The sequence below is a fragment of the Podarcis filfolensis genome (assembly GCF_964270895.1).
Source record: "Podarcis filfolensis genome assembly, chromosome: 4".
Taxonomy (NCBI): Eukaryota; Metazoa; Chordata; class Lepidosauria; order Squamata; family Lacertidae; genus Podarcis; species Podarcis filfolensis.
The window spans coordinates 23,464,152-23,480,442 of record NC_139607.1 but is presented as its reverse complement, the minus strand read 5'-3'; positions in this window follow the sequence as shown (position 1 = coordinate 23,480,442).

Sequence of the window (16,291 nt, the reverse complement as noted above, 5' to 3'; positions counted from 1 at the left end):
TTGCAAATGAAGGGAAACAACTTTTCTGCTTGTATATGTTGATAATATAATTTTCGTTACTGAGGACAAACAAGATTATACAAAAACAAGATTGGGTGCAGGCCTGGCCAGGACATAGGCGTCCTGACTGTGACAAAGGTGACCTGTGTGCTTGATTAACAGCTGTTGGGAACTTCAAGGTCCCTGCTCTCCCTTCTTATGGTCTTTGTACTGGACCTGGAGACTCCAATAGAGAGCATTCCATGTCAAGAAGGAGGGCAAGTGGACGTGGAACAGGGCCTTTTCACTGGTGGTGCCCATTGTATGCCTCACTCTTCCTAGCCCTGCTCTCTTTTGGCCTGTATTTTGGAGCTTTATAATTTAGGAAGACTTTGGAAGAACTGGTTGACAAGTCTTATCAGTTGCTGGCATATGAGCGGATTTTATTTGCTTCTATTCTGTGCTTCTGGTGCACCAGGGTTTACACCAGCATAACAGAGTTGGCCAGGATGCCAGAAGGGATACAATTTACTAGCTTTCTCCTTTATTGCACAGCAGGGGGTGTTCAATCAACAGTGCAAAGCCTGACCTGAAGCATTCCCTGCTGGTTACCTGCTTTCAGCAATAGGGGTCACTGTTTAGTAGTACCCAATTGGTTAGCTGTCAGATTCTAGAGCTCCCTATTGGTGGCTCTTAGGTAATTCACAAAATACAGAGTCCATTCATAAAATACAGTGTTCATTCATAAAGCAGTAACATAAATCTCCATTGCTACATATTGGGTGAATATTTCAGCGATTGAACATACAAGTTTATGGCCATGCTGTAGTGTAGTGCTTATGTGACTGTGAATAAAAGGTGGCTGGGCTCAATGTCTCAGGGTTTGGGGGGGGGGGGAGAGAACATGGGTTAGAGCTCAACGTCATGCCTCCCAAGTGGCAATAGCAATGGTGAAGAGGACTTTCTTCACCGCCTCTATTTCATCTACAGAAAACAGCAGCAGGAGACTCTTTCAGGTATCTAATGGAACCACCTTTGCCATCAGGGCCTGGTGAAGACCCCAAGATCTCCTGCAATGATTTTGCAAAGTCATTTGTAGATAAAGTCACTCAGATTCAGAAAGAGGAATATTCCACCATGGGAGCAGGGCTGAGGCAGGAGTCCTGTCTAGTCATGTTGTGTGGGATCAATTCCAATCTGTTACCTCCAAGGATGTGGACAGGCTGCTTGGATGAGTGAAACTGACCACCTGTCTCCTTGATCCTTGCCCATCCCAGCTCATAAAAGCGAGCCGGAAAGGGCTGGGTGATGGGCTCCGCAGGGTGGAGAATGCTTCCCTCTGTGAGGGAGCCTTCCCAGACCCACTGAAAGAGGCGGTTATTAAACCGCTTCTTAAAAAAACATCTTTGGACCTGGCCAGTATGGTTAAATATCACCCAGTCTCAAATCTTCCATCCTTGGGCAAAGTGATTGATTGAGTGGGTGGTTGCTGAACAACTGGAGAATGCAGACCATTTGGATCCCTTCCAATCGGGATTCAGGTCTCATCATGGAACTCAAACTGCCTTGGTCACACTGGTTGATGATTTCCAGCGGGCTAGGGACAGAGGTGAAAGCTGTTTCCTAGTTCTGCTGGATCTTTCAGCAGCCTTTGATACCATCCACCATGACAACCTTCTGGACTGTCTAGTTGGGAGTTGGGAGCTGGGGACACTGTTATACAGTGTTTCCGCTCCTTCCTCCTGGGCCATGTCCAGAAAGTGGTGTTGGGGGATGAGTGTTCAGACCCCTGGGCTCTCACTTGTCAGGTGCTTCAGGGCTCCGTCCTCTTCTCCATGCTTTTTAACATCTACATGAAGCTGCTGGGAGAGATCACTAGGGGATTTGGGCTGGGTGTTCACCAGTATACCCTGGAAACCTAGCTGGATGGATGGGGTAATAATAATAATAATAATAATAATAATAATATTAATAGGGCATTCCTATTTTCATCGGGAGGGTAGTTCTCTCATGAGCACGTCAGGGTCAATAAATGGCCCATTATTGTAACACAGACTAAAGTTACCTGCCAAGTTACAGCATTTATCTAGAAATCCCTTGGGAGATGTTATCAGCCAGGCCTATCCCTTCATTTGTAGCTAAGCAAGATAAAATATCCCTTATAATATTAAAATCATCCCAAAGGTTGTAACATCCCTTTGGAAGTCTTTAAGCAAAAATTTAGTATAAGTCAGTTTGAATGCTCTCTTTGAAAATTTATTTGCACCTTGCTGCATCTGTTAGATAATCATGACAGATAAACGCCATCTTCTTATGCCCAGTCTCAGCCTGGGCAATTTGGTTTTAAAAGCCTGACATGTTACCTGTGCTGCTAACAGCACTTACCTTGTGTTTATTTGCTTTGGTTGCTCTACAAATCTTTGATTAATATGCCAACTAAGGCCCCTAAGCAAGTGCATTGTGGGTAACTATGCCATAAAAATCCATTAAGAATGTAAAGCAACAGTGATTTAAGGGATAAGGCACTAATAGAAATCGTTAAGGAAGGTAAGAGGATCCAGCCTCGGACCATGAAGATATAACTTTTGCAGCACTAAAAAAAAAAAGTTTGCTGCACGAGACTGGCAAAATAAATCAAAACACACTTCATGGAAAGAAGACACAAAGCTACTTCATATACTGTATAAACTGCCCCTTAAGCTGCTTACAAAGAGAGCAGGTACTCAGTTGGGCAGAGAATGTCAGCTAGAGGTGAACCCAATTTGTTCAAGCGTTAGCAGAGTAACTGGCAATTTCCTGCCTCGCCATTTCTCAAGGCATTTGTGAGTCTTTTTTGTTTCACAGTGGTACTGAAAACAAAAACAAACCCAGGAGACCTGTTGTGGCACAATCCAAATTCCGGGGGTGGGGGTGGGGGAAGACACTGGCCTGATTTCAGAATAACTGTGCAACCTAATTATTGAGGTCCTAATCTAAGGTGGCCTGAAGATCTGAGCGATGATGGATTCAGTCTCCCCATGAAAGGCAAATATGGTTTGGAAAGTTCATAATTTATTGGGAGTGGGTGGGGTCTCCTTCAAGGCACAGCAACCTAAAGGAGCATAAATGTACAGTCGTTCCGTGGTTGTAAAATGACTTGGCTCCCGAACAAATCAGCTCCCGAACGCCACCAAACCAGAAGTGAGTGTTCCAGTTTGCAAACGTTTTTTGGAAGCCAAACATCCGACGCGGCTTCTGCGGCCTCTGATTGAGTGCAGGAAGCTCCTGCAACCAATCAGAAGCCGCGCTTTGGTTTTTGAACGGTTTCGGGAGTCGAACGGACTCCCAGAACGGATTAAGTTTGACAACCAAGGTACCACTGTATAGGATGCAGCTGGTGAACTATAAAAATCTGCAACTAATCTATCTACTAATCTAATTGCAAAAAATCTGCAACTAATCTAATTCTCAGAAAGGGCACTACCATGGTGTCACCTGGTAGGCCACTTTTGAAGCTAAGATGACTTTCAAAAGCAGCTTCTTCTGAGTCTGCTTTAAATTGCGGCTAAGGCAGGGCTTTTTTTAGCCAGAACTCACAGAACTGAGTTCCTGCACATCTCAGGTGGGCACCATTGCCATTATAAACAAACAAGGGAGGCATTCATGGTGAGTTCCAGCATCTCTTTTTCTTGGGGGGGGGAAATAGCTCTATGCATCCCTGCTATAGTGTCAACTTCAAATAACCGATGACATAGGGAGGAGTCACTTGCAGAACTGGCTAGTTCCTAAAAGAACTAGTTCTGAAGAAGTGTGCATGCACACGAAAGCTCATACCAAGTACTAACTTAGTTGGTCTTTAAGGTGCTACTGGAAGGAAAAAAAAAATTTTTAGTTCCTAAAAGTCACTCTAGAGTTGGGGAACCTTTCTGACATGGTGGGCAAGATCTTCATCTCCCCACCCCTACCCCATCAGCCAACCTTCACAAGTGGGCAAGACCACCTATCTACCTGTCAGAATTGATCTATGGGGATATCCACAACAGTGGAGGAATTATGGCAGGCTGACTGTCATCTAGACTCTTGAGAGTCCAATGGACTGCAAGAAGATCATACCTATCCATTCTTAAGGAAATCAGCCCTGAGTGCTCACTGGAAGAACAGATCCTGAAGCTGAGGCTCCAATACTTTGGCCACCTCATGAGAAGAGAAGACTCCCTGGAAAAGACCCTGATGTTGGGAAAGATGGAGGGCACAAGGAGAAGGGGACGACAGAGGATGAGATGGTTGGATAGTGTTCTCGAAGCTACCAGCATGAGTTTGACCAAACGGCGGGAGGCAGTGGAAGACAGAAGTGCCTGGTGTGCTCTGGTCCATGGGGTCACGAAGAGTCGGACACGACTAAACGACTAAACGACTAAACAACAACAACAAGACTGTCATCTGCTGGTGCTCCAGCCAGCAGACATATTTATGCAGTGATGAGAGGTAATCAAGTTAAATCTTGATTACCAGACCCACCCACCCACCCAATTTTGAGGTAAGGGGGACAGGGGACACAGCTTCATATGTTCAGAAGAAGACATTCTTCACCTTGGGGGGTACAGAGACTTTTTGAGATCAGAGGTGTCTGGAGCAAGGAAGTGATATCGGCCTACACACTGCAAAAAACACACACCCTTAAATGAAGGTTTCAGGTCTGCAAATCTCCTTCTTTTAATTATTATGAAGACTGGAACTGAATATGAATTGGATTCTCTGTCTACCAATTACCTAGCATCTAAGGAAAATTTAAATACTGGGTAATGACAGAATTCTAAACAGGTCTGGAAAAAATATCAAGAAGCTTAGAAGTGACATGTGGGGATGGGGGAGATATTAACCAGTAAGCAACAACAAGCAGAATCACTCTGTTCATCAGCTGATAAATAGGGGGTTCGGTTTTGCTCTCTGTAGGGTTTTGAGCAGGATTTGCCCCTACATAAACACCGCACATCTGTTGATGAGTGGAAAATTCAGTCCTACTGCTTTGACTGCATTTGATAGATCTCTGTGAGGAACTGCAGGGCACAACCTATGCAGAATTGAACTCTGCCTCCTATGCATTGGCTAACATCACCTGCCCATTGGGGTGACATCAGCTGATTGACAGGTGGCCACGTTTGGGGGAAATAACCTTGCAGGCCAAATTGGCAGGCCAAGACGAGTCCTTGGGTTAAGGCTCCTGCACTCCTGCTCTGGAGAAAAGCAAGACCACTGTGTTCTGCTCCAGAACATTGCCAGTAGGAGCTAATTGTCTTGGAATCCAAGATAATCTCTGATCTGGAAGTCCTGTCTTCTAATCCCAGATTTAGAGGAGGGATAAATTAGGGTTACTCAAATGTGACAGATATACATTCTACACATGCTAAGGGATGTGGTGTTGAGTTTAAAAAAATAGGTTTTAGGGCTGAGCCTCAGTTAAAATAAAGTCCTGCCGTTTACACACTACTGGAGGGAAGCAGACACATGACAAGCTGCAAAAAAAAGGTCAGATTGTTTTGCCAGAGGGAAACAGCACAGGTGTTGCATCCAAAGCAGTACAAGCCAAAACCTGGACTTTCTCAAACTGCCAATCCGTTTGTTTTCAATAGTTTAATATAAAGTATTGCCTCATTCTGAAACCCGGTCTGGCAAATTCCTTGCAAACAGCTTTTTCAGAGGTCAACCATTTATGGTTGAAAGAAAGTTTGTCTAACAGAACTGTTGATGTTCCCTTAGCTTCAGCCGCATGAAAAGCAGCACTATAATTGTTGGGGGGGGGGTTAGTTTTTTTCATTTCCAATGCAACTGGATCAGCATCCAAGGGCCACAAGCCATACCAGACTGAGATGTAAATGCTTAGTGTTGTGAGATGAAATGTCAGGAGGAAACAGCAGAGGAGGCTGCACAATAGCAAGGCGTCATCACATAAGATGGCAGGTTAACTTGGTCCTCTGATCCCAACCCTAACATCTCTGTGGCATCCCCAAAGTTGTGTGATGCCCTCCCCGCAGAGATGTGTCTGGTACCTTCATTGTACAGCTTTCATCATAAGCCAAACCCCTTTACCCTTGCCTTTGACACCTGAGACCCATGCTTTTAGGGCCCGCTCTGTTATTTTGATTGTTCACTGTTTTATCTAACGATTTGTCTTGTTTCACATTGCTGTAATCTGTCCTGGGATCTTATGGGAAAGAACAGGAAAGGAAAGGAATTACAGTGGTACCTTGGGTTAAGAACTTAATTCGTTCTGGAGATCCGTTCTTAACCTGAAACTGTTCTTAACCTGAAGCACCACTTTAGCTAATGGGGCCTCCCGCTGCCGCCGCGCGATTTCTGTTCTCATCCTGAAGCAAAGTTCTTAACCTGAGGTACTATTTCTGGGTTAGCGGAGTCTGTAACCTGAAGCGTCTGTAACCCAAGGTACCACTGTAACCTTCATTTTAAACCAGCATGAAACCAAGCAGAAAATCAAACTGACCCAAATCTGACAGCTGATGACAGACTGCTGGTGGACTAAAGGGGTGGAGTTTGAAAGTCATTTGGGGGCTTCAGAAAGCAGCAGCTCTTGCAGCCTGGAGGAGAGGTTGATGGTCCTACAGTGCCTCCCAAGTTAGGAATGGAAGACAAAAGTCAAATGGGTAAAAAGCACAGGTTACGCTCTGGTTGTGCCCCAGTAATATTAACCCTAATGAGGGGTGGCATTTCACACTTTTCATCAACCTGGAAACTGAATTCAGCATTACTTCAGAATCAAGGAACTTCGGATAAACTTTGGGATGAAATTCAGAATCATTTTTCTGAAGGCAGCCGAAAGATACCCAAAGCAACAATGTGAAGGTCTATGTTAGGGACCTTTTATATGAAAGTAGCAAAATTGAAAGAGAACACACAAAAAAGGACTAGAGGCAGAAGAGGAGATTAAAAGGTTTGAGAATAAACATAAGCAAGCAATTGAAAAAATATATCAAGTGTTTAGAAAAAATAAGATTGGACTGTTTTAGAAATAAACAAGATCATTGCCAAAGATAGCAACTTGCTGGTAGAAGTTCTAAATTAATAGCTAATGGACTTTGGCAAATTAAGCAAATGAAAATACTCTTACTCTAGTAAAAAAAATAAATGAGGCAGGTAAACAGCTTTATAAAAGTTCAGATATTTGAAAGCAGCTTGAGCTTTCCCCCTGCTAGCTATAGATCCCAGAAAACTCAGAAGGAAATAAAATTAAAGACTATCTGAGCAGACGCCATTTAGAGAAGTTTAGAGATGAGCACATCACTTGCTTAAATGAAAGCATAAAGGATGAAGATGTATTAGAAATACTTGAAAAAGTTAAAAGACACAAATCCCCAGGCATAGATGGGCTTACTGTGGGAGGCAGGGTGTTAATAAAAAATTAAAGATATATTGCTTCCACATCTGACTAAGCTGTTAACAGCACACTAAATGAGAATCTATACCCTCAACCTGGCAGCAATCTCAACGATCTGTAATTCATAAACCTAATAAGGAGGTGGGTCAAGTGAAGCTCTGCCAACCTACGGCCTTAAATCAGCCAAGATGTAAAGCTTTTCATAGGCATCCTAGCAAACCATCTAGGAAGATAGATGTGGACCAAACAGACTTTATTTTAAAGAGGCATATATCTGACCTGATGCAGACATGGAACATGATTAACTAGTGTAAAAAAGAAACAGGTAAGCCACCCATAACTTTATCACTTGACGCCGATAAGGCAGCCACCCCTAATGTGGTGCCCACCAAATGCTTTGGACAACAAAGTTTACGGCATGTAATGCCTTAAGAGAGAACATTATGAAAATGATCTACAGGTGGTACATGATCCCAATCAAGCTTGCAAAAATCTACCATATGCCCAATAATAAATGTTGGAAATGTAAGGAAACGGAAGGTACTTTCTACCACCTTTGGTGGACGTGCCCAAGGATCAAGGTTTTCTGGGAAATGATTTACAATGAAATGAAAAAGGTGCTTAAATGCACTTTCGTGAAGAAACCAGAGGCCTTTCTCCTGGGCATGGTAGGCCAATTGGTGTCAAGGAAAGATAGGATGTTTTTTATGTATGCGACAACAGCAGCAAGAGTTCTTTTAGCAAAGTATTGGAAGACACAAGAGCTACCCACGCTGGAAGAATGGCAGACAAAGGTGATTGACTATATGGGACTGGCTGAGATGACTGGCAGAATCCGTGACCAAGGGAAAGAGACGGTGGAAGAAGATTGGAAGAAATTTAAAGTGTATCTTAAGAACTGTTGTAAAATTAATGAGTGCTAAAATGTCATGGGTAAGGCAAAACAGAATTGCAGTGACAAATAATTGGGTAAGAGAAAAAGGATTAAATAATTGGGTAAGAGAAAAAGGATTAAAGAAAGTGAATTATAAGTAAGTAAAGTGACAAGTAATTGGATAAGAGGAAAAAGATCAGAAATTGTATTATAAGTATTGAAATTAGGGGTTGCTGGGAAAATTTAAAACAGGGATGCAGAAAAGGGAGGTATGGGGAAGTCGTTGAAACAAGGTTTAAGAAAAAGAGGTCAAGAAATTATACGTGTTTATATGTTTGTTTGTCTATGTATTGTCTTGTATTGTTTTTTTTAATATGTGTTGGAAAATCAATAAAAAATTTATATAAAAAAAACAACAACTTTAATAATAATAATAATAATAATAATAATAATAATAATAATAATAATAATAATTTATTATTTATACCCCACCCATCTGGCTGGGTTTCCCCAGCCACTCTGGGCGGCTTCCAACAAAACACTAAAATACAATAACCTATTTAACATTAAAAGCTTCCCTAAACAGGGCTGCCTTCAGATGTCTTCTAAAAGTTTGGTAGTTATTTTTCTCTTTGACATCTGGTGGGAGGGAGTTCCACAGGGCAGGTGCCACTACTGAGAAGGCCCTCTGCCTGGTTCCCTGTAACTTGGCTTCTCGCAGTGAGGGAACCGCCAGAAGGCCCTCGGCGCTGGACCTCAGTGTCTGGGCAGAACAGACCCTGCCCATCTGGCTGGGCTTCCCCAGCCACTCTGGGTGGCTCCCAACAGAATATTAAAAACGTGATAATACATCAAACATTAAAAACTTCCCTAAACAGGGTTGCCTTCAGATGTCTTCTAAAAGTCAGATGGTTGTTTATTTCCTTGAAATCTGATGGAAGGGCATTCCACAGGACGGGTGCCACTACCAAGAAGGCCCTCTGCCTGGTTCCCTATAACTTCACTTCCCACTGTGAGGTAACCACCAGAAGGCCCTCGGCACTGGACCTCAGTGCTGGGCTGAACAATGGGGGTGGAGATGCTCCTTCAGGTGCACTGGGCCGAGACCGTTTAGCTTTAAAGGTCAGCACCAACACTTTGAATTGTGCTCAGAAATTACAACTCCCATCAGCTCCACTTAGCATGGCTAATGGGCAGGGATGATGGAAGATGTGGTTCAAAGCTGGAGGGAACCAGGTGGGTGAAGGCTGCTGTAAGGCTTGCAATAAATTAGAAAGAGCCTTCATAAAATAACAGTTTTATCCAATGGCAGAAGATGGAAAATTCCATCACATCATAAGTATAGAAAATAACAGGGCAACAGATGGAGAAGATGCTAAAGAGTTTCAAATTGATAGGTGATTCAATTTATAGGGGTGTCCCTCCTCTTGCTTTTAAAGCTTTTTGGTAACGAGATAGATATAGGTGAAGGAACATATGACTGTGCATAAGAATAAAAGAATAGGTCGCCCATTTGACTGGGTTGCCTCAGCCACTCTGAACATCTTTCAGCAAAATATAAAAACACAATAAAACATCAAACATGAAAACCTTCCCTATCCATTGAGGTAGGATAACTCTTCTCTAGACAATGTCCTCCACTGCAGTAGAGGGCAGCAGACTAGCTCAAAGTATACAGGACAGGATATATGGCACTCACAGGTCTTTCTTCCAACACTTTGCCAGTTTCCCTGCCCCTCAGAATCTGCCACCAGAGGTGGCTATCTCACTGCCCAATGGTAGAGCCAAACCTGAAGTGATGTTCAACCAGTTGCTGTTGTTTTTTAACGAAAAGAAGCATTTTAAGATACAATTTCTGTAATGATGTCTTTTTCATCGCTACACTACTAAGCATCTGTTTAAAAAAATGCATCGGCATTCAGCTGCTGAGAGCTGGTAGATTTTTCCATTCAAGTTTATTATGAGAACCTCTTTCAAAGGGTGATTTGCATACAATGGTCAATTTGCAAGCTATTGCTTGGTGAAGAAAAATAACGGGAAATGCTGTTTTCTGAACTTTTAGCAGCAGCTGTCTGTTATGAGGACCAATGCAATTTAATTGTGCTCGCAGCTACCAAGATACAGACACACACACACCCCAACACCAGTTGCACTCAACTAGGAGTACGTAGGGATGCAGGTGGCGCTGTGGGTTAAACCATAGAGCCTAGGGCTTGCCAATCAGAAGGTTGGCGGTTCGAATCCCCGCAACGAGGTGAGCTCCCGTTGCTCGGTCCCAGCTCCTGCCCACCTAGCAGTTCAAAAGCACGTCAAAGTGCAAGTAGATAAATAGGTACCACTCCGGCAGGAAGATAAACGGTGTTTCCGTGCACTGCTCTGGTTCGCCAGAAGCGGCTTAGTCATGCTGGCCACATGACCCGGAAGCTTGTACACCAGCTCCCTCAGCCAATAAAGCAAGATGAGCGGCGCTACCCCAGAGTTGGTCACGACTGGACCTAATGGTCAGGGGTCCCTTTACCTTTACCTTTAGGAGTGCATAGTCCCTATTGCAGGTGTCTCTTTCCGGAAGCAATGTTCAATGGAATCTCACTGTACCTTAGTAGCATTGAGAGTGACCATGATCTTACGATTGTTGTTATCCTTATTCCGAGAACATTCAGCGAGTTTCCTTCCTCTCCGCATCTCGGAGAACAAAATTTAAAAAAAGGTGTGTGTGTGTTTAGGTGCAAAAACGTAGTCCTGTTATACTGAAAATAAAATTCCTGCACCGAAGGAAAGAAATGATGAAGCTGACATGCAAAGCCCTTTCTATCATTGTGAAGGGAAGTGTCATTGATCTACTTTAAATTCTTTAATTGCAAAGTTTTAGCAGCCAGCCATTTTTTTTTTAGGAAATAAAGGAAATGTTCCTTTATTGTAAATGGAGCATTACATTGTCCACTAGGAAATAAGTCCCACTGTATTCAATGGAGCTTGCTCCTAGGTAACTGGGTGAAGACTGTGCAGCCTTACACTGCAATCCTAAACATTTTTAATCAGAACTAAGTCGCATTAAGTTCAAAAGGGTCTACTCTCTGGTATGTTCCTGATCATTCTCACAATTTCCATTGTTTTCATTATCACTATATGCTGCCTTTTCCCCTGATTCAAGGCAGCTTACTTCTAAAATCGTATTTCATTCCACTTACAGTGGCGCCCCGCAAGACGAATGCCTCGCAAGACGGAAAACTCGCTAGACGAAAGGGTTTTCCGTTTTATGAGCTGCTTCGCAAGACGAATTTCCCTATGGGCTTGCTTCGCAAGACGAAAACGTCTTGCAAGTTTGTTTCCTTTTTCTTAACACCGTTAATACAGTTGCGACTTGACTTCGAGGAGCAACTCATAGAACGCAATGTACATAGTAGCCTTTTTTGAGGTTTTTAAAGACTTTGGTGATTTTTGAAACTTTTCCAAAACTTCTTTTGCAGCCATTTGGTAAGTTAAGCTTTTAAAACTTTTTGGGGGGGTTTGGATTTTGGGTTGGGGTGTTTGGAATTCAAGGACTTGGTGTTGGGGAGGGGTTTGCAAGAATCTGGAAGCTTGTTCCCCCCCCCCTGCATTTTTATGATTTTCTGTGACCATTGGGCCACTCTGCTGTTTTTTAAAAAAAATTCTGGATTTGAATTTCTGTGTGCTGGGTGGCTGGGGGAACAGTTGGGGAGGGGTTTGCAAGAATCTGGAAGCTTGTTTTTTCCCCCTGCATTTTTATGATTTTCTGTGACCATTGGGCCACTCTGCTGTTTTTTAAAAAAATTTCTGGGTTTGAATTTTGAAATGCTCTTTACAGTATGTGTGACTTTAAAGAGCACTTAATAAACTCTTGTTGTACGAAATTTGGCTTTGTTTGGACTTTTTTTGACCATAGGAACGCATTAATTGATTTTCAATGCATTCCCATGGGATTTCGTGCTTCGCAAGACGAAAAATTCGCTAGACAAAAAAATTCACGGAACGAATTAATTTCGTTTTGCGAGGCACCACTGTATCTGTTGAAAGTGTTGTACATGATCCCTTCCCTTACACATTTTTTTCTTTACAACAATGAGTTGGGTGAGGCTGAGAATTTATATATATTGTATAAAAATGTATAGAGAGAGAGAGAAAGTGTGTGTGTGTGTGTGTGTGTGTACACACATTTTCTGTTTTACAATTTAGAATACTCATTTAAACAACCTTAAAATATCAATGACTTCCCTTCTTCTCTTTCCATGGTTCATTTTGCATATCACAAACCCCTGCATATTTTACATAAACTAAACCATTCAGTATTCCATTATTACATCCATCAAAACTTATTTACACTGCTGAATTTATCTTAATGCTGCCAACGTTTTCGATTGTACACAATTCCACCCCCCTATATTCAATAAACATTTTCCAGTCTTCTTTAAACGTACGTTCTTCTTGTTCTCTTATTCTATATGTTGAGTCCGCAAGCTGTACATATTCCGTCAGTTTAAGTTGCCATTCTTCTTTAGTTGGGACCTCGCTCACTTTCCATTCTGGGGCTAACAAAACACAGGCAGCAGTAGTGGCATACATAAATAACCTTTTTTGACACCTGGGAATTTCCATCTGATGGAGGCTGAGAAATTGTAATTGACTGAAGGTAACAGCTGTATATGTGCATATGACAATGGGATTTAAACAGCCACAACTTTATTGATTTCAGATGTTGGAAGCCTTGGCATAGGCATTGGGCCTGCATCCCTTCCAGGAACTGACGCATGACAGGGTCTATTCGGGGGTGGCTCCATCGCAAAACGCAGGTTTATGCAGATGGCCCCCAAATGCCGAGGGAAGCTCTATGGCCCGCTAGCCCTACGCAACTGGCTCTTTGGACAGATTTCCCTCCAGACCCATCTAACGAGGTACCTCGTTATCACTGCCTCAGGAGGGGGGAGTGAGTCACCACTTTGCCATACCCCGTCCCACAGTGTCAGGCTTCAGGCAATCAGCTTCTTCCCCTCGTGGCAGTAGATAAGCAGAACAAAGGAAAAGGATGTTAGAATTCCTGCTCCATGATTGCAGTCATGGGATTTTTGTCTATCACATGACAGTGTGTGTTTTGACTCCACAGAGTGGGAAGTGATGGAGACAAGATGTTTTGCTACTGTGTTCCGTGAAGTGGGACTATTGTCCTTTGTTTTTTCTCTTTGCTGTCTGATGCTAGAGAGAGAGGGAGCCATGTTGCAGTGCTCCGTGTGTGTTTATATGTAAATAAAGTAGATTAGCCAAAATGCCGAGTTGCTGAGGTCTGTTACACATTATGCGCAAACTCTGCGGATCCCTAAGTGTGCCAGTGTCGGTTGGCATCGGTCACTGTGATGTTTGGGCTGAAGAAAGCTTATGAAGCTCCCGAACGATCGACCGGGAGGGAGAGAACATGCCAGTCGGGCATGTGTCTCTGCCAGGGTCATACTACCTGCAGGAGGCATGCCACACACCCCAGTGCACGCCCCACACCCCTGCGGGCGGCACGCCATGCCACTGTTGGGATACTGCCAGGGAGACAAAGGCCATCAGGCAGCCTCCACGTCATCTCCGGACGATCTTCTGGTTTCCCATAGAACAGCATCGGTCAATTAGCGATATGAGCCTCAGACACATTCCAAGACTCATGCACGCCCTTTCTGCAGAGTTTCCACAACGGAAGATTCAGCCAGGAGAGCATATTTACAGCTTTATTCAACGTTGATCAGAACAAAGGAAAAACATGACTGTTTGCATCCTTGTTGAGGAAAACAGCCAGAACAAAAGCTATATACAAAATGGAAACTCCCAGTGAGCAGGAAGTAAACAGGCATGTGACACACAACAATCATACCTGACTCTTTTAAGGTGGAACGGAACTATATCCTAACACGCCCCTGGGACGTGCGCCAGGCACACCCCGCCTGCTCTCTGCTGCCCGTGCTGGAGCATGAAGCTCCGCCACTGGCAAAGCCTGTCTCTTTCTGGTCCACTTGCCATGCCCCCCCTCCAGGGCCACCACGGATTGACCCATTTGAATGGGCAGGTTTCGCAGGAACCCATGAGTCTCCATGGCAGCCAAAGGGGACAGAGAAATGGCAAAATGGTGCAGCACATATGGGCAAGATTAGAGGCACTGCATCAGGCCTCAACCATCAGTCACCAGGAAAATGATAAGCGCCCATTATAGAGTAAGGTAAAGGTAAAGGGACCCCTGACCATTAGGTCCAGTCGCGACCAACTCTGGGGTTGCGGCGCTCACCTCGCTTTATTGGCTGAGGGAGCCGGCGTACAGCTTCCGGGTCATGTGGCCAGCATGACTAAGCTGCTTCTGGCGAACCAGAGCAGTGCACAGAAACGCTGTTTACCTTCCCGCTGGAGCGGTACCTATTTATCTACTTGCACTTTGACGTGCTTTGGAACTGCTAGGTTGGCAGGAGCAGGGACTGAGCAATGGGAGCTCACCCTGTCGTGGGGATTCGAACTGCCGACCTTCTGATCAGCAAGCCCTAGGCTCTGTGGTTTAACCCACAGCGCCACCTGCGTCCCTTGTATTATAGAGTAGAATGTCCCTATTTCCATCAGAAAAAATGTTGGATGGTATGATAGTAACACTTAAAACACAGGTAAGGAAAGACACTGGGATGTTCTCCCAATACCCTCCTGAAAAACAGAAGGACATTTTCACATCTCCAGCTGAGACAGCAGCAGCATTGCCGCAAAGGATTTAATTGTTTCAGGGTTCCTGTAATGCCTACTGCCGTTCAATAAGACCAGGAGCAAACAAGAAGCTGACACAATAACTTCAATCCTCCACGATCAGGCACCTGTATTGAAACTCAGAAAATTAGGTTATAAGGGGGAAAGAGGATGTCAAGACTTGCCCATCATTTTAATAGCATATGCCCTGCAAGGCCAATGGAGGGCAAGATCATTCTGATTATATCTATTTCCTCTATAAAGAAGAACCAAAAAATACATCACATAATTCAGTAGATATCTTATGAACAGGAAAAGAAAGTGACACACTGATCAGGGAGTGTTTTTTAAAAAGGAAAAAAGAAGAAGACCTAGTTCAGAAGGATTTAGAGGAGCAATTTGACCATGCAGCAATATTATAAAAATCCTGAAATTGAGTATCAAAGGTCAGTAACAAAATGAAGCCTAATGCCAGAGCAAAATAGAAAACTGATTTCTGAAAATTCAGCTTCAGTGCAAAAATGGAAGATGATGACTTAAGCCATAATTTTCTCTCTTTTTCTCCTCTTAAAAATTCTGATGATGATTTAGCTGAAATGCTTCCACTTTTCGCAACATCTCAGTGAAAAGAGCAGCAATTAAAACAAGAATTTACCCAGCAAAGGGTGAGTGTCGATGAATGAGAGTTATTACACTAAAATATAGACCAAAATGCATCCTCATCCTCATCCGCAAATAGGTTTCAGCTATTACCAGGAACTCCAGCTCCTAAGGAGAAATTCTGTAGTAAATAGGCATTTCCAAGCAAAATGGTCTAACGGTTATGATGAAAACAGAACATCTACAAGACAAGGGCTTGGTCCAAAGTTCCATCTTCCATGAAGGTGTCTTCCATCTATAGAAGCATTTTGATCCAGGGGCATACACACACACAACCTGTAGGCAGGTGAAGTATAGACACTCAATTGCTCATAGCAGAGGTATGTGTGTCTAATTAATGAATGCTTAAGAGACTAATTTTTTCCTCCCATAGCTCAGGGCAACGTTTATTACCCTGCTGTAAATGCTTAACGCAAGATGCTGACAGCACTCCAGTTTTACTGTCATATGTGATGCTATAATAATCCTCTATAATTACAATAAACAGCAATTTTTTAAATAAAAAAAAAAGAACTCTGAGCATTCCAGAGTTGCAGTTTTCTTTTCTGTGTCAGCAAAGTTCCCTTTTATAGAGCCACGCACCCTAGTGAGCAGTGGCACATTAATCAGGGAAGCTTACAAAGCTACACCTGGTATCTTTGAAGCAGCCATGGCAGAAATGGAAAAAAAACACACCACACATCACAAATAGGAACCAG